At 44.5% G+C, this 16,621-nt stretch overlaps 1 protein-coding gene across 1 annotated transcript in view; it reads right to left on the reverse strand.

The window, feature by feature from the left end:
* The window catches only part of LOC126187869 (uncharacterized), a 1,070,755-nt gene that overhangs the window by 546,662 nt on the left and 507,472 nt on the right, over positions 1-16,621 (reverse strand). The window lies entirely within an intron of this gene.

A 16,621-nucleotide genomic window follows, 5' to 3' on the forward strand; every position in this document is an offset into this window, starting at 1 on the left:
ATGATAGCGCGGAAGCACATTTCCAGAGGTCTTCGGTCGTGAGGAGAAATACGTCCACAGTTGGAGGGCAGTGCGACTATAGCTCCAAATGGGGCTCTTCTCATAACACGTGGCATTTGAAGGTTCAAATGGTTCAAATGGCTCTGAGCACTATGGGACCTAACATCTGAGGTCACCAGTCCCCTAGACTTGGAACTACTTATATCTAACTAACCTAAACACATCACACACAGCCATGCCTGAGGCAGGATTGGAACTTGCGACCGTAGCAGCAGCGCGGTCCCGGACTAAAGCGCCTTAAACCGCTCCCACACAGCGGCCGGTGCATTTGAAGGAACCGGAAAAAGATGTGTTTGAATCAGCGAGCACTTACGGTGTTCTGCGGCAGAGTTCTTTATGACAACATGGCCCGGAGACAACATTTGGGTGGCCTCAAACGGGAAACTACAAGACGGACGAAGTGTCACGAGTGCAAGCCAGAAGTTTGGTATTGCTCACAGCATTGTTTCAAGTCGATGGACAGCGCTCCGAATCGCAGGTACTGCTACCAGAAGGAGAGAAAGTGGTCGACCAAGGTCAACCACAGCAGCAGATGAGCGCCACACTGTGAAACAGGCAAGAAGGAACCCACGTCAAACAGCGAGTGCAATTGTATCCACATTTAACAGGAGTGCAAGGCGCGCGATCTCACGCTCCACAGTCCTACGGGGGTAGTTACTTCATCTGAGGACCAGTACGGTGCGTTCCTTCGACACACACACATCGACGGCGCCGTTTGCGATGTTGCCAACAGTGCAGGGACTGGAGCAATAATGAGTCGAGTCGCGTGGTATACTCGGATGGGAGCAGATTGAGTCTGAGTAGTGCTTCAGGACGTATACTTGTATGGCGGAGGGTGGGAGAACGTAATGTATCCAGGAACATTGTCTGACATGATCGTTTTGGAGGTCCAGCTGTGGGAAGTCAGAATTTACATGGGCGCACTGACCTCCAAATCTTTGTACACAGTACACTCACCGGTCTACGTTTTTGTGACGCTATACTGCCTCCCAATGCGCGCCTTTTCAGGTGTGCATTCGACCCTGACTTCATTTTTGTAGATGAAAATGAGCAACAAAATCGAACACCGCAAACGCGCTAGGTAGCCGCCCGGTCTCGGGCGCCTCGTCACGGTTCGCGCAGCTCTCCCCGACAGAGGTTCGATTCCTCCCTCGGGTATGGGTGTGTGTCTTGTCCTTAGCGTAAGTTAGTTTAATTTAGACTAATTACTGTGTAAGCTTAGGGGCCGATGACCTCAGCAGTTTGGTCCCATAAGATCTTACCACAAATTTCCAAATTTCCGAACACCGCAGTTGGAGAAGCTCTTGGAACGTTAGGATACGTGCCGAATAGACTAGCCTGCCCGTTGCCCCGATTTAAATTCCATCGGGCACGTGTGCGATGCGTTGTGAGACGTATTGCAGCGCCGGCCAGAGTGGCCGAGCGGTTCTAGGCGCTACAATCTGGAACCGCGCGACCACTACGGTCGCAGGTTTGAATCCTGCCTCGGGCATGGATGTGTGTGATGTCCTTAGGTTATTTAGGATTAAGTAGTTCTAAGTTTTAGGGGACTGATGACCTTAGAAGTTAAGTCCCATAGTGCTCAGAGCCCTTTGAACCATTCATACTGCAGCGCATCAATGGCCCTCCAGCAATAGTCAACCGCGCTGATGGTGGAATGGAACCCCGTATCACAGAAACTCCTTAGCAGCCTCACGGCCCGCACCGGAGCACACTGCATCGCATTTACTGTCGTCTGTGGCAATCACACACCCTATTAACACCCATGTCCTGCCTCTTCAGATGGTTCTAAGCACTATGGGACTTAACATCTGAGGTCATCAGTCCCCTAGAACTTAAAACTACTTAAACCTAACTAACCTAAGGACATCACACACACCCATGCCCGAGGCAGGATTCGAAACTGCGACCGTAGCAGTAGCGCGGTTCCGGACTGAAGGGCCTACAACCGCTCGGCCACAGCGGCCGCCGTCCCGCCTTTTGCAATGTCCAGGGGACTATTATGAATCGTGGCGACTTCGAAATAAATTGCTATCTCTCGTTTCTCTTCATCTCACTACGAATTTCTGTCAGTTTCCTTCTGTAGCCGGCCGGAGTGGCCGTGCGGTTCTAGGCGCTACAGTCTGGAGCCGAGGACCGCCACGGTCGCAGGTTCGAATCCTGCCTCGGGCATGGATGTGTGTGATGTCTTTAGGTTAGTTAGGTTTAATTAGTTCTAAGTTCTAGGCGACTGATGACATCAGAAGTTAAGTCGCATAGTGCTCAGAGCCATTTGAACCATTTTTTTTCCTTCTGTACTATACGTAGCAATTCTTTCTATGTGTGATGCAAGTTTGGTCGAGTGACACATGATGCGGAATTCGTCCTTGAATTTTGGACATCAGTGTAATAATCAACCCGTTAAATGGAGCTACATGTATAGCGGCATGCTTGAGTAGCATGCGTGATCGAATTTTTTGCGCAATCATGCTTCAGTGTGCGCAGGACTAATTTGAGCAAGTGTCAGGACTGTACAGGCTGCTTGATGCTTGATCAAATTTCAGTTATGCAAGCTTGCACAGGCACGCAACATGTACATGCATGAGCGTGCTTACTAGCAATATGGAGGCTTGTGCACACGTACGTCAGTCGCGAGACTTAGCGATCTGAAACATATTACCTGAGGCTTGCTGGATTTTATTGGTGCTTTGAAAGTCGTAATGGGTACCATGATTAAGCAAAAGCGTCGTTAAGTATGATCTCCTTCTCGTTAAGTTTAAAACAGCAGAGAAGGATGTAGTAATAAAGAAGATAGATCCACAGGGAACAAACTACCGTAATGAAAAAAATGGCAGTTAAAAATTAAATTGCTCAAAAGTGGTTTTATGACCTTTTTATAACACGATCGGTTTTGCGACCCCTGGTTCCATCCTCAGATGTCGTGTTCATATAGAAAAATTTTCCAGTAATTGCATTAATGCTATACAACATACCAGCATTTCTCGCAAATTATATCCGACAAGTTGTCAAGCTACTGGTCATAACACCGGTTAAAGTTCTTTCCCTTACGTCTGAATATACATGAAATTACGATAACGTAGAGCCAAGATCAAATATTAAGTCAATAATATTTTCTGGGTTTGGGATGTTAATGCCATTATACAATGTTGGCATACAATTCACGGCTGAAACAAAACTAGTTACAGTAGGAGTGTGTAACTATTTTCTAAAGCAGTAAGCATGGTACTGACAACATACAGGGTGTTTCAAAAATGACCGGTATATTTGAAACGGCAATAAAAACTAAACGAGCAGCGATAGAAATACACCGTTTGTTGCAATATGCTTGGGACAACAGTACATTTTCAGGCGGACAAACTTTCGAAATTACAGTAGTTACAATTTTCAACAACAGATGGCGCTGCAAGTGATGTGAAAGATATAGAAGACAACGCAGTCTGTGGGTGCGCCATTCTGTACGTCGTCTTTCTGCTGTAAGCGTGTGCTGTTCACAACGTGCAAGTGTGCTGTAGACAACATGGTTTATTCCTTAGAACAGAGGATTTTTCTGGTGTTGGAATTCCACCGCCTAGAACACAGTGTTGTTGCAACAAGACGAAGTTTTCAACGGAGGTTTAATGTAACCAAAGGACCGAAAAGCGATACAATAAAGGATCTGTTTGAAAAATTTCAACGGACTGGCAACGTGACGGATGAACGTGCTGGAAAGGTAGGGCGACCGCGTACGGCAACCACAGAGGGCAACGCGCAGCTAGTGCAGCAGGTTATCCAACAGCGGCCTCGGGTTTCCGTTCGCCGTGTTGCAGCTGCGGTCCAAATGACGCCAACGTCCACGTATCGTCTCATGCGCCAGAGTTTACACCTCTATCCATACAAAATTCAAACGCGGCAACCCCTCAGCGCCGCTACCATTGCTGCACGAGAGACATTCGCTAACGATATAGTGCACAGGATTGATGACGGTGATATGCATGTGGGCAGCATTTGGTTTACTGACGAAGCTTATTTTTACCTGGGCGGCTTCGTCAATAAACAAAACTGGCGCATATGGGGAACCGAAAAGCCCCATGTTGCAGTCCCATCGTCCCTGCATCCTCAAAAAGTACTGGTCTGGGCCGCCATTTCTTCCAAAGGAATCATTGGCCCATTTTTCAGATCCGAAACGATTACTGCATCTCGCTATCTGGACATTCTTCGTGAATTTGTGGCGGTACAAACTGCCTTAGACGACACTGCGAACACCTCGTGGTTTATGCAAGATGGTGCCCGGCCACATCGCACGGCCGACCTCTTTAATTTCCTGAATGAATATTTCGATGATCGTGTGATTGCTTTGGGCTATCCGAAACATACAGGAGGCGGCGTGGATTGGCCTCCCTATTCGCCAAACATGAACCCCTGTGACTTCTTTCTGTGGGGACACTTGAAAGACCAGGTGTACCGCCAGAATCCAGAAACAATTGAACAGCTGAAGCAGTACATCTCATCTGCATGTGAAGCCATTCCGCCAGCCACGTTGTCAAAGGTTTCGGGTAATTTCATTCAGAGACTACGCCATATTATTGCTACGCATGGTGGATATGTGGAAAATATCGTACTATAGAGTTTCCCAGACCGCAGCGCCATCTGTTGTTGAAAATTGTAACTACTGTAATTTCGAAAGTTTGTCTGCCTGAAAATGTACTGTTGTCCCAAGCATATTGCAACAAACGGTGTATTTCTATCGCTGCTCGTTTAGTTTTTATTGCCGTTTCAAATATACCGGTCATTTTTGAAACACCCTGTATCTGTATACTGGACATGAGTAAGTATTAGTATGAGAGGACACAGGTACAATAGAGTTCTACTCTATGCCTCATATGCCCCATAGTCAGAACAACTATCGTGAAATTAGGTGAAGTTCACTTGTAAGATCGTGCCATTCGACAATTGTAGAGAAGTAGCTAAAATCACTAGAATTTCCTTGATTGACTTAAAGTGTAAATATTCATAGACATACAGAAAGTGTCACTACAATAGCATTCTCTACCTTACATGTCAAACAACAACATGCAACGTTGGTACTCAAATTTTCCTTTAAAATTACAGAACATTTACAATACGAATATCATCTCTAGAAACATAAATGTATCATGCAATTGAAAACCATTACAATAAAACCGAGGACACTATTCACTGTACCCTGGAACAGCGCAGTCGTACGCTCAAAAACATGTGATTTTGAGAACTTTAACCTGACATTCTGACAGATAGTGTTGACAGCTTGTTAAACATAATTTGCGAGACGTAGTATCATGTTGCACGTACGCAGATGTAATGTAATTGTTGGAAAATTTTTCTGTTTGCATCTGAGAATGGAAACAGCCGTTTCTAAATCGATAGTGTAGTAAACAGTGTCATGAAACCGTCTTTACAGCCAGAGGCCATTTTATTTAATCACATATGGCTACGTTTGCATCATTCCCTACGATGGGCAGTCAAAAAGACAACGGTTTAGCGTATCTGTCCTCATAAGTATGCTCTCCTGTGACTGCATACAGAAGTTATCGTGAAGAGTTCGCGACTGTAGTCCCTTTCAAATGTTCAATGTCTTGCAAAAGTCTCCTACAAATTCTGTAGTCTGAATAACACGTCCACCTGATATTCTGCCATGTGTGCCGAAATCGAATACAGTAAATTTATAATTTCCATCTACTATTACAAGAAAAACAGCTCTGTGATTATATTGGTAATTAAAATGACATGATGCCGGCCGCGGTGTTCTAGCGGTTCTAGGCGCTCAGTCCAGAGCCGCGCGACTGCTACGGTCGCAGGTTCGAATCCTGCCTCGGGCATGGATGTGTGTGATGTCTTTAGATTAGTTAGGTTTAAGTAGTTCTAAGTTCTAGGGGACTGATGACCATAGATGTTAAGTCCCATAGTGCTCAGAGCCATTTGAACCAAAATGACACGAGTCACATGCAGCTGAAAGGCTTCTCTCTGTGCATTTTTCCATCAACGAAGCCAGCACAGTGGGAAAATTCGTCATCTTTACAAAATTGTTCGCTGTCTTGAACCAATCATGCGAATGCACAATCTTCTGAATTCGATATATTTTGGGTGTGAAGTGATCGGGTGGTTATAATTAAAGTGCAGATACTCAAATGTTCAAATGTGTTTGAATTCTTAAGGGACCAAACTGCTGAGGTCATCTGTCCCTAGACTTACATACTACATAAACTAACTTATACTAAGAACAACACACACACCCATGCTCAAAGGAGGACTCGAATCTCCGGTGGGAGGGGCCGTGCAGGCCGTGACATGGCGCCTCTAAACGCGCGGAAACTCCGCGCGGCTGCAGATACTCAAGGAGGTCCACCGTGGGCTGTATTTATGGTAGGGCAGCGAAACTTGGTAGATATGCTAATGCGCTAATGAGGAACCGAGCTATGCTGGAGAAACATTTATTCCAATTGTGACCACCAGGTGTAAATCTGGCGCTGTGCACTGTACGACGGTATGACATCCACGAATCATGACGTGAGTGAGCAGTACGGCCGTCGAGAGGAGATGGTGCCGCTGTTAGTGGAAGTGTTTAATGTGACCAGCAGCAATTACAGTGCTGCACTGAGAGATATTGGCGACTGGAGGTCTGAGGACTGGCCCGATCTCATTAAATGATTTAAAGACGCGGATGATGAAAGTCGAAAACACGGATGCGCATAAAGTGGCACCTGGAAGAGGAAGGCGTCCTATCCTGGTAGAAGTTATTGGCGAAGTTGCTGTTGCTGTTGCTGTAACTGACCATGCAGCACGTGCCTCATGTGGTGTGTAATCTCGCCCCTCCTTCCTTCTTCCATCAACTGTCCACATTAAACGATACTCTGTCCAAGTAATTAATAAGCAAAGCCTTTTACGAATATTTGAGAGGAGCGAAGATTACAATAAATTTTCATGTTTACTTAACTTGTCATGTTGAGATGGCTCCAATTCTTCTTTTCTAGGGGTCTGATTCCTGAAGCTGAAAACCTAACATCAGGTCCTCACTGTCGGTTTGAACTAAATAATTTGGAAGATTGTTGTTGCGGAATTTTTTTTTACGTAAATATATTTCCGACTGTTCTTCTCACATTTTAATGTATCATACAGTAAAATACTGTATGATATATTAAAATGTGAGAAGAACAGTATTTTACTGTATGATATATTAAAATGTGAGAAGAACAGTGGAAAATATATCAAAATATATCAAAATGATTTTTCACATTAACAAAGCCGAAATTACATTGTTCGCACGTACTATACAAAAATACATCCAATCACATGAGAGGTAAGCTTACGATTCCCACACTCTGCGTAAATAATGATATTCCAAAGGGTTTACAATTTTTCTTAACAAATGAATTCCTACTATTTTCGTTACATTATTAATTTCGATTATTTTTTCATAAATGATCCAGAAGCAGACATATTAAACTTTACAGGATTAAATAATTAATAATAAAAATTTTCATTGTGCAAATAATTCGGAATTTCATATGTTTCTAAAAAAAAGTTTAACTGTACGTTCAGGATTAGTACTTATCGGTTATGACATCGAAACTAAAATATTTTATAAATTAATTCATTTTCACAAATTTTAGGTTGAAATATAACAGTGTGTACCAAATTATACGAAAGATTTCAGAAGAGCAACTGAGATAACAATGACACGTCCAGAATTCGAAAAATAATCCTGCTATCGACAACTACTGTAGAGGAAAAGTAACGCTAGAGGAGGATGTCCCGTTACAAGTGCTGGTGCTCGTGTAGTGTCACTAGAATTGTCTATCCCGTGATCAACAGTAAGGGAAGTTCTGTGGTCCACTTTACATTGATACCCGTACAAGATCCAGATGGTGCATCAACTGTACCTCACGATGCGAAACAACGTTGTGAATCTGCCCTTCGGCTTCCGGCACGGACTGAAATCGATAACATGTGGCCCAATAATATTCTGTGTAGTGGGGAGACACATTTTACACTATAGAGTGTAGTGAATACACGAAAGCGCCGAGTGTTGGCTGCTGTTATCCCGCCTGTTGTGCACGAACAATTATTGCACTCGCCGTTTGTGACGAGAAATAGAGGCAGGTCTGCTGGCACGAGTTCTGGCCGCTGCACTAGACACTGAGGAGACACCAGGTGGGATGGAGTGCGTGTGCCAGAACGTACTGCGCGGGTTCAGTGCCGGTAACAATGTTGATGGTCGCCACATCGAGCCGCTGTTGTAATGTATCAGTACGGTACTGTACGTACAGGATGCTGGGTTCTTTTATGGTTCAAATGGCTCTGTGCACTGTGGGACTTAACTTCTGAAGTCATCAGTCCCCTAGAACTTAGAACTACTTAAACCTAACTAACCTAAGGACATCACACACATCCATGCCCGAGGCAGGATTCGAACCTGCGACCGTAGCGGTCGCGCGGTTACAGACTGGAGCGCCTAGAACCGCTCGGCCACTCCGGCCGGCGTTCTTTTATGTTTTGGAATAATGTAAAACCCGTCATGCTTAAGTTTTAATGCAAGCAAACGTGCTTAAATCATACACGTTAGTATCATTATGTTTTCTTTCGAATCGTTACCTTACAATTGTGCTGCGTCACGCCTAGTTAAATTCGTCAAGCAGAAGTGGATGCGTTAAGCATCTGAACTAAAACCGTCATATAACAAAAATGCCACACTTCCAGACAGGGTTTCCTTTTTTTTATTCGAAATACTATGTACTCACGCCGCTCTACAAGTCCTAGAGGTTTGTAACGTGAATTTTCTAACAGCCTGACGTGGAATGCGACAGCCGGCCGCTGTGACTGAGCGGTTCTAGGCACGTCAGTCCGGAACCGCGCTGCTGCTACGGTCGCAGTTTCGAATCCTGCCTCGGGCATGGATGTGTGTGATGTCCTTAGGTTGATTATGTTTGAGTACTTCCAAGTCTAACGGACTGATGACCTCAGATGTTAAGTTCCATAGTGCTTAGAGCCATTTAGAACGCGACAGCCGGCCGCGGTGGTCTAGCGGTTCTAGGCGTTCAGTCCGGAGCCGCGCGACTGCTACGGTCGCAGGTTCGAATCCTGCCTCGGGCATGGATGTGTGTGATGTCCTTAGGTTAGTTAGGTTTAAGTACTTCTGAGTTCTAGGGGACTGATGACCACAGATGTTAAATCCCATAGTGCTCAGAGCCATTTGATTTAGAACGCGACATATTTACAAACGCTGTTCAAAACACAACCTCAGGACTAACAAGAACAAAAACTATAGGAAATTGGCTATCTCTAGTGCCCATTCGTTCATGTGATTCTAAAATCAGTCCCTAAGGTTCCAGTACTGACCAAAAAACAACGTGTGTTCCTAGGCAGACCGTCCTCTAGGTACAACACTTCCCTATACTCTTCATGCCAAACTGGCGTATCTACAAGCAGTCTCTACTGTGTCGCAGTTTTAATGGGCAGCAGTGTAATTTCATACTGGCGAGTGTACTTTAGTGCTGGATCCAGAGATACACGATGCTCGTGCGTCCTTCGGAGCCTACAAGTCGAAAGGAACGGGCTGGGAGAGTGCATTCACCGCCCCAGGCGACGGCTGGGAAGGAACGCAACGCCCCCTTCACGCCGGCACCGCACGCAGCAGCGCGGCCCGAACAAGTGGTGAGTAATGAGCCAAAACGCAGATAGCGGCCGGCCTAACGGTGAACACCGCGCCGCCCCCTGCATTCTTAGGCCTAGCGGGGGACGGCGCAGTCGGGGAATGCGCGGGTCGCGGGGTCAGCCCCTATCCACCCTGGATGACCCCGCCAGCGTGCCACCACTGCCTTGTCATCGGCTACAAAAAGGTGAGCCGCCGGCCACAGACAACATCCGTAAGGTGATAAAGCCGTACCAGCGATTGTTGCCGCCGAGGAACCCAACTGAGAAGCACGGAGGTAGAATAGCGGAGTGGCCAGTACATGTTTGCTAGCGGCACCGAGTCCCTTAGCAGAAGCTTTGCGGAGGTGCTCCCTGCTATCACGTTCTGATGCAGCCAACGGCTAACAAGTAATATTGTTGGGAGAGAGTTGTACATTGAGGGTAGTGTACATAGGAACATGAGATGTTTCCTGGTCGTTGCTTCCTTCTAAATATCTATTTTAAAAACACAGAAGGAATGCGTACTACAGACTGCCATAAACAGTTACTAGTACAATGACGGAGAAAAAGGGAACACGAAGAAACAATCAATGCAGAGTTATGAAATTTCGGGAATACATTTGTCTAGGTAACATATTTAAGTGATTAACGTTGCAAGATCACAGGTTGCTTTAAGTGCGAGATAAATGCTGGTACATTATAACCGGTGTAACAGCTAGAAAGTTGAGTGCAAGTATGGAAATGTAAATGCATTCTGTTGTACAGGTGCTGGATGTGAATTTCTGGGACAGAGTCCCATTGCCCGTTGCACTCGGTCGGTCAGTACAGGGGCGGTTAATGCTGTTTGTGGATGACGCTAGAGTTGACGTCTCATGAAGTCCCATACGTCCTGGATTGGAGACGGATCTGGTGATCGAGTAGGCCAAGGAAATATGCCGACCCTGTAGAGCTCGTTGGATTACAACAACGGTATGTGGGCGAGCGTTATCCTGTTGGGAAACAGCCTCTGGAATCCTGTTCGCCGGCCGCGGTGGCCGAGGGGTTCTAGGCGCTTCAGTCCGGAACCGCGCGACTGCTACGGTCGCAGGTTCGAATCCTGCCTCTGGCATGGATGTGTGTGATGTCCTTAGGTTAGTCAGGTTTAAGTAGTTCTAAGTTCTAGGGGACTGATGATCTCAGAAGTTAAGTCCCATAGTGCTCAGAGCCATTTAAACCATTTGAATCCTGTTCGTGAATGGCAGCGTAATATGTCGAATAACCAGACTGACGCACAAGTTTGCAGTCATGGTGCGTGGGATAACCACGAGAGTGCTCCTGCTGGCATACGAAACTGCATCCTAGACCATACTTTCAGATGTAGATCCAGTGTCTCCAGCATGCAGACATGTTGGTTGCAGGCCCTCATCTGGCCTCTTTCTAATCAACACCCCGCCATCACTGACACCGAGCCAGAACCAGCTTTCTCCATAAATCACCCCACACCTCCACCCTGACCTTCAATGAGCTCTTACTTGATACTACTGAAGTCTCAGTGGCGGTGGTTCGGGGTCGGGCGCTACAGGGCCTCGGGCTCGGAGCTGTCCTTGAAGTAATCGATTTGTAGCGGTCAGTTGTGCCACTGGGCAGCAAACTTCTGCTCAAATTGCTGCTGCAACTGCTGTGCGATGCGCCAGAACCATACGCCAAACACGACGATCTTCGGTCTCGGTAATGCTAAGTGATCGTCCGCAGCCTGATCATCTTGAGACCGTACATCCTTACGACACTGCTGCCAGCAATCACGTACAGTGCCTACATACCCACCAAATCTTTCTGCAATATCGCTTAAGAAACATCCAGCTCCTCGTAGGTCTGTTACAAGACCATGTTCCAAATCAGTGAAGTATTGATAATGGCGGCTATGTCACCTTAAAGACGTTCTTCACTAACATCAACTCACCATGTCAATCCCAAGGGTATCTAAGGCTCACGTCCATTGCAGCGTGTCTTCAAAGCAAACGAGCAAACTAGCGCCACTTTTATGCGACTGGCGTGAAATTTGAAGACTCTTCTTCTTTCAGGTGTAGCCACACGCCTACCAACTTTCGTTTATGTCGCACAACTCTATAGTGTTGCGAAATTTTTCCCTCAGTGTATTTTCTGCTGTTTTTATTGTGACATGAGGTTGTGTTTTCTGCAGCATCTGCAAGTTGTATACATTTGTGCCGTATAAGATGGACTTATGACATAGTCAGGCTATATGGGATACGCTGATTTCCCATCGTTTGAGTGATGCTCTCTTGCAGGAGGTGGATGGTCTACTTCAAAATATTCCCGTGATGCTCGGTAGCGTGTCCAATTGGTTTCCAACATCATGTGAGTTACGATGCATAAAAATGGTTTTCGTAGTTAGTCAAAATTTTTGAAGGAAATTTTTCAAAAATATTCAGCAATTATTGAAAAGTACACTAACAATTAAAACAAGTAGATCCTTATGTACTGCCCGATCGTTTTGTATTTGGCTATAGATGTAATCGTTTCTGTTGTTATGTTGTGAAGTCGAAGATGGATGTTGGGTTACATGGAATATTTGGTATTCCAGAGCACACACTTTGACTGCGCAGGTGCCAAGAACGAAGACTATATCCGGAACTTATGCAAGCAAAAAAATGTAAAAGAATCACTTCACCTACATAAGCAAGTAATTCTTTCAGAACCTTGTGTTGATATTAATAAATGTAATATATTTGTTATGAAATCAACTATTTTTCTGTTACTGATAGCTAATTCTTTTAAGAGCTTTAATTAAGATCACTCTGACAATTGTACTTTGTGTACATATAATATGGTTTCTCCCCAGATTACATGATTACCTACATCTTTACAGTCCTATTCCAAATTTGCAGAATCTTTTAGCCTCCAAGTGCAACTCTTTTTAAAAAAATTTCTCTCTGGTAAGTTTTTTAAATTCTTCTAAGAGAAATATAAATACTTATTGGCAGTAATTGAAAATTATCATAACGTGTCTGTGAGAGCTAAGAAAGAGTTCAGTTTGGAGGTAAAACTACAAAAGTACACCTTAATATCGAAACTTCATCTAAACTGAAACTATCTGGTAGTTAAGCGATGTTATGTTGAATAAAATTTCATACGTTTTTAAAACTAGTTGTATAACATCTGGAGGGTTAAGCATACTTCACCGGTTGTGCATCATCTTGTACGTCGCTACGGAGGTCTTCATCCATTGAATATGAGATATCTACAACTGAGTTTCTATAATGTATCAACAATTTTACCTTTTCTGAAAACGAAGCCCGCATCTCGTGGTCGTGCGGTAGCGTTCTCGCTTCCCACGCCCGGGTTCCCGGGTTCGATTCCCGGCGGGGTCAGGGATTTTCTCAGCCTCGTGATGGCTGGGTGTTGTGTGCTGTCCTTAGGTTAGTTAGGTTTAAGTAGTTCTAAGTTCTATGGGACTGATGACCATAGATGTTAAGTCCCATAGTGCTCAGAGCCATTTGAACCATTTTTGAAAACGAAGATTTGTATTCCAACAGCTTCTACTTGAAAATGAATGTAAATTCTAACTGGTTTTGATAATACTTCTAGCTAATTCGATTTCATTTACTCATTATTGGTGCTAGTAGAAGAATAACGTAACAGGTAGCCTCTTAAACATCGTTTTGACAATGTTTTTTCTCGATTGCAACGTTTTTGATTTCAATAAAAATGGTTCAAATGGCTCTGAGCACAATGGGACTTAACTGCTGAGGTGATCAGTCCCCTAGAACTTAAAACTACTTAAACCTAACTAACCTAAGGACATCTCAAACATCCATGCCCGAGGCAGGATTCGAACCTGCGACCGTAGCGCCTAGAACCACGAGGTGATTTCAATAGATTCAATAGATTTCATAGTGATATTGTACCCTGGAACGTCTGTTCAAATTTCAGAAAAACCTTGCTTTGCCAGAGTAATGTTCCTAATTTGACAAAAAGACTTGTAGCACATAACTGAGCGTCGTCATTTGAAAATGGAAAACGAAATTATATGAAACTTTACATTAATGTGAACACCTGTCAAAAACCTGCATAACTGCCTTTTGCAGCGTGTACGTGCAGGAAGTGAATCAGTGAGGTTCTGGAAGGGATGTGGAGCCACAGCGACTCCAGTGCCGTAGGGGGGTGGCTGTGCTAGGTTTCCCGGTTGAGGATCCATGGCGCGGACAGCCCGATACAGGTGGTCCCACAGATTTTCAATTGGATTTAAATCCGGAGAGTTTGGTGGCCAGGGGAGTACGGCAAACTCAACCTGGTGCTCTTCGGAAGATGCACGTACACTGCGAGCTGTGTGACACCTTGCACAGTCCTGATGAGAGATATCGTGTCGAGGAAAAGCGAACTGCATGTAGGGGTGGATGTGCCCTCTAAGGATAGATGCATACTTGTGTTGATCCAATGCGCCATCCGGAATAACGAGATCTCGTAGGGGATGCCACAAAAATATTGCAAGGTGTTCGATTTTAGCCATTTCTCGCCGTAAACTCCTACGGTCATCTGTCCGATGGAGCGTAAGACATGATTCATCTGAAAAGACCTCCTACCGTTACTCACAATGAGCGGACGTTGTAACATTATGTGATTGTCTTATCATTTTAAATCATTCACTAATCGAGCAGTCGCTCGGCAACAGCTACAGTTAGCAAATAATGTTGTGAGAATGTAAAAGCTGATCGACCTGTGACGTAACTTGTTTATTGTCGAAGCGCCGTCAGAGATGCAGTGAGTTATTGACTTTGAAAACCGCGGCGCGAAAAACGGACAGAAGAAGAACACTTTTATTCCATTTTTTTTTGAGGTACGAGATATTCTCGATGAACAGTTACTCATTCTTCTCTTGTCTCTTGTGTCGGTCGCGCATGTCTTGCCGCCGTATTATTATCGTTAAAAATAATATTGTTTTTGTGAAAAGTGAATGTGTAATACTAAAAGTGCCTAGCAGTAGATTTATTGTGCGACGTGTATGTGAAAACGTCGAAGGAATTGTTTTCATTAAGAGAAGTGCCAGTCAAAACGGCATCCATGTTAAATCCTTCATTGCAGTGTAAGATCGTCTATTAATTGCCATAAATTCAGACTTAAATGGAACTGGTGTATGGACTATTTATTTAATATATAGAATCTATGTCTCACTCCTTCATGAAGTTATTTAATTTTCTTTATGTTTCTGCCAAATAGAGAGTTCGCAGTCACGAATTCTTTCGTCGAGTTCGGACGGAAGTTGCATGCGGCGAAATATTTTCTCCGCGCCATATTCTACTGGTAAATGCATGATAAACTACGGTCCCTTAGGAAATTCATGTTGAGCTATCCAAAATAATTATATTTTGAATAGGCATTTACTCTCCTATGCAATGCAACTTCCGACTGATCAGACGACGAACGGGGACATTTAGAACTGTATGTTTATGTATACACATTACGTAAACATATCGTTATAACGTCCAGTTCCGGTACTGGCGCACATATTCCAGCGTTCGTCGCGAATGAAGAGCAGTCAGCGTAAGTGCGTGAAACAGGCGCCTGCTGCGGAGGTCCACACGCAGTAACGTTTGCTGAACGGTCGTTGAGGAGACACTGTTGCTAGCTCCTAGTCGGTCAGCTACTCAACAGCTGCACGGCTATTCGCCCTTATATATCCTCGTAGCCGCCGGTCATCCCTGTCACCGACGGCCTGTGGTGCCTGGGCGAGGGTTTTGGATTGCGCCATTTTGTCGTGAACGGTGTACTTTTACCATGGGCAGCACGCGAACTCTTTACAGACTTATCTGTTTCAGAAATATTTTCACCCTTGCCCCGAAAGCAAGTGATGATGCTCTTTTAGACATCAGATAGATCGCTCCGAGTGCACTGTCTTCAGCGTCCCCTCAAAACACTACATATACCCTCGACTGGTAGTACTGCCACCTGTTGTCTGTGAATGGTTATTGCACGTTATGTTACAGGGCTAGAGTAGTCATGTGAAAAACCGATCGGTTAAAACCATACCGGTACTTTAGTTATGAAAAATCTATATTTTCAGGTACTTTTTTGCTCTCTGTTATAACAGATGTTTATTATTTTTTATTAATAATCGACTAAAAATACCGTGATATCGGCAGTGCTAAAATTTTTCGATTTTAGATAAACCTTTTTTTTTGCTTTGGTTCAAAATATTGCGTTATTATAGAAATGAGGAAAGCGGTCAGTGCTATAATAACAATAGTGACAGAAACGAGCAACAAACGCATGGCAAAGAAATGGTACACCACTGCTGACACAATAATGTCCCTGTTGCCGCGTGCCGTGCGGCAAGGTACGCGTGTAGGTGCAGTGTGCAAGACCTGCCCCCACCTGGTCTGTACGGTAGTTCCTCTCTGTTGTCGCCGGATATCCTTTGTATTACAGAATGGCACCAACCCTAGTCTGGAAATATTTTTAGGAAGTGACGTAGCAATGAAGTACAATGCTTCTAATTTGCTTTAAAAGATTAAAAAAATGGCTCTCCGCACTATGCGACTTAACTTCTGAGGTCATCAGTCGCCTAGAACTTAGAACTAATTAAACATAACTAACCTAAGGACATCACACACATCCATGCCCGAGGCAGGATTCGAACCTGCGACCGTAGCGGTCGCTCGGCTCCAGACTGTAGCGCCTAGAACCGCACGGCCACTCCGGCCGGCTAAAAGATTAAAGATGTGTCTGCCGTTTCTATGAAATAATAAAAGGGAAGGAAGTTATGGTAACAGTAATGAATTAAAAACTTCACAACAATTCATTTATAGTCCACAATAAAAATAGTGAATAGCTGGTTATGCTACCGCGTCTACCAGGCCTTTTTCACCTTGCAGCCCTTGAAAACGGACAAATTAACCCGAAAAACAGAGTTGTTCAACCT

This window comes from Schistocerca cancellata, chromosome 1 (assembly GCF_023864275.1).
Source record: "Schistocerca cancellata isolate TAMUIC-IGC-003103 chromosome 1, iqSchCanc2.1, whole genome shotgun sequence".
NCBI classification, from domain to species: Eukaryota; Metazoa; Arthropoda; class Insecta; order Orthoptera; family Acrididae; genus Schistocerca; species Schistocerca cancellata.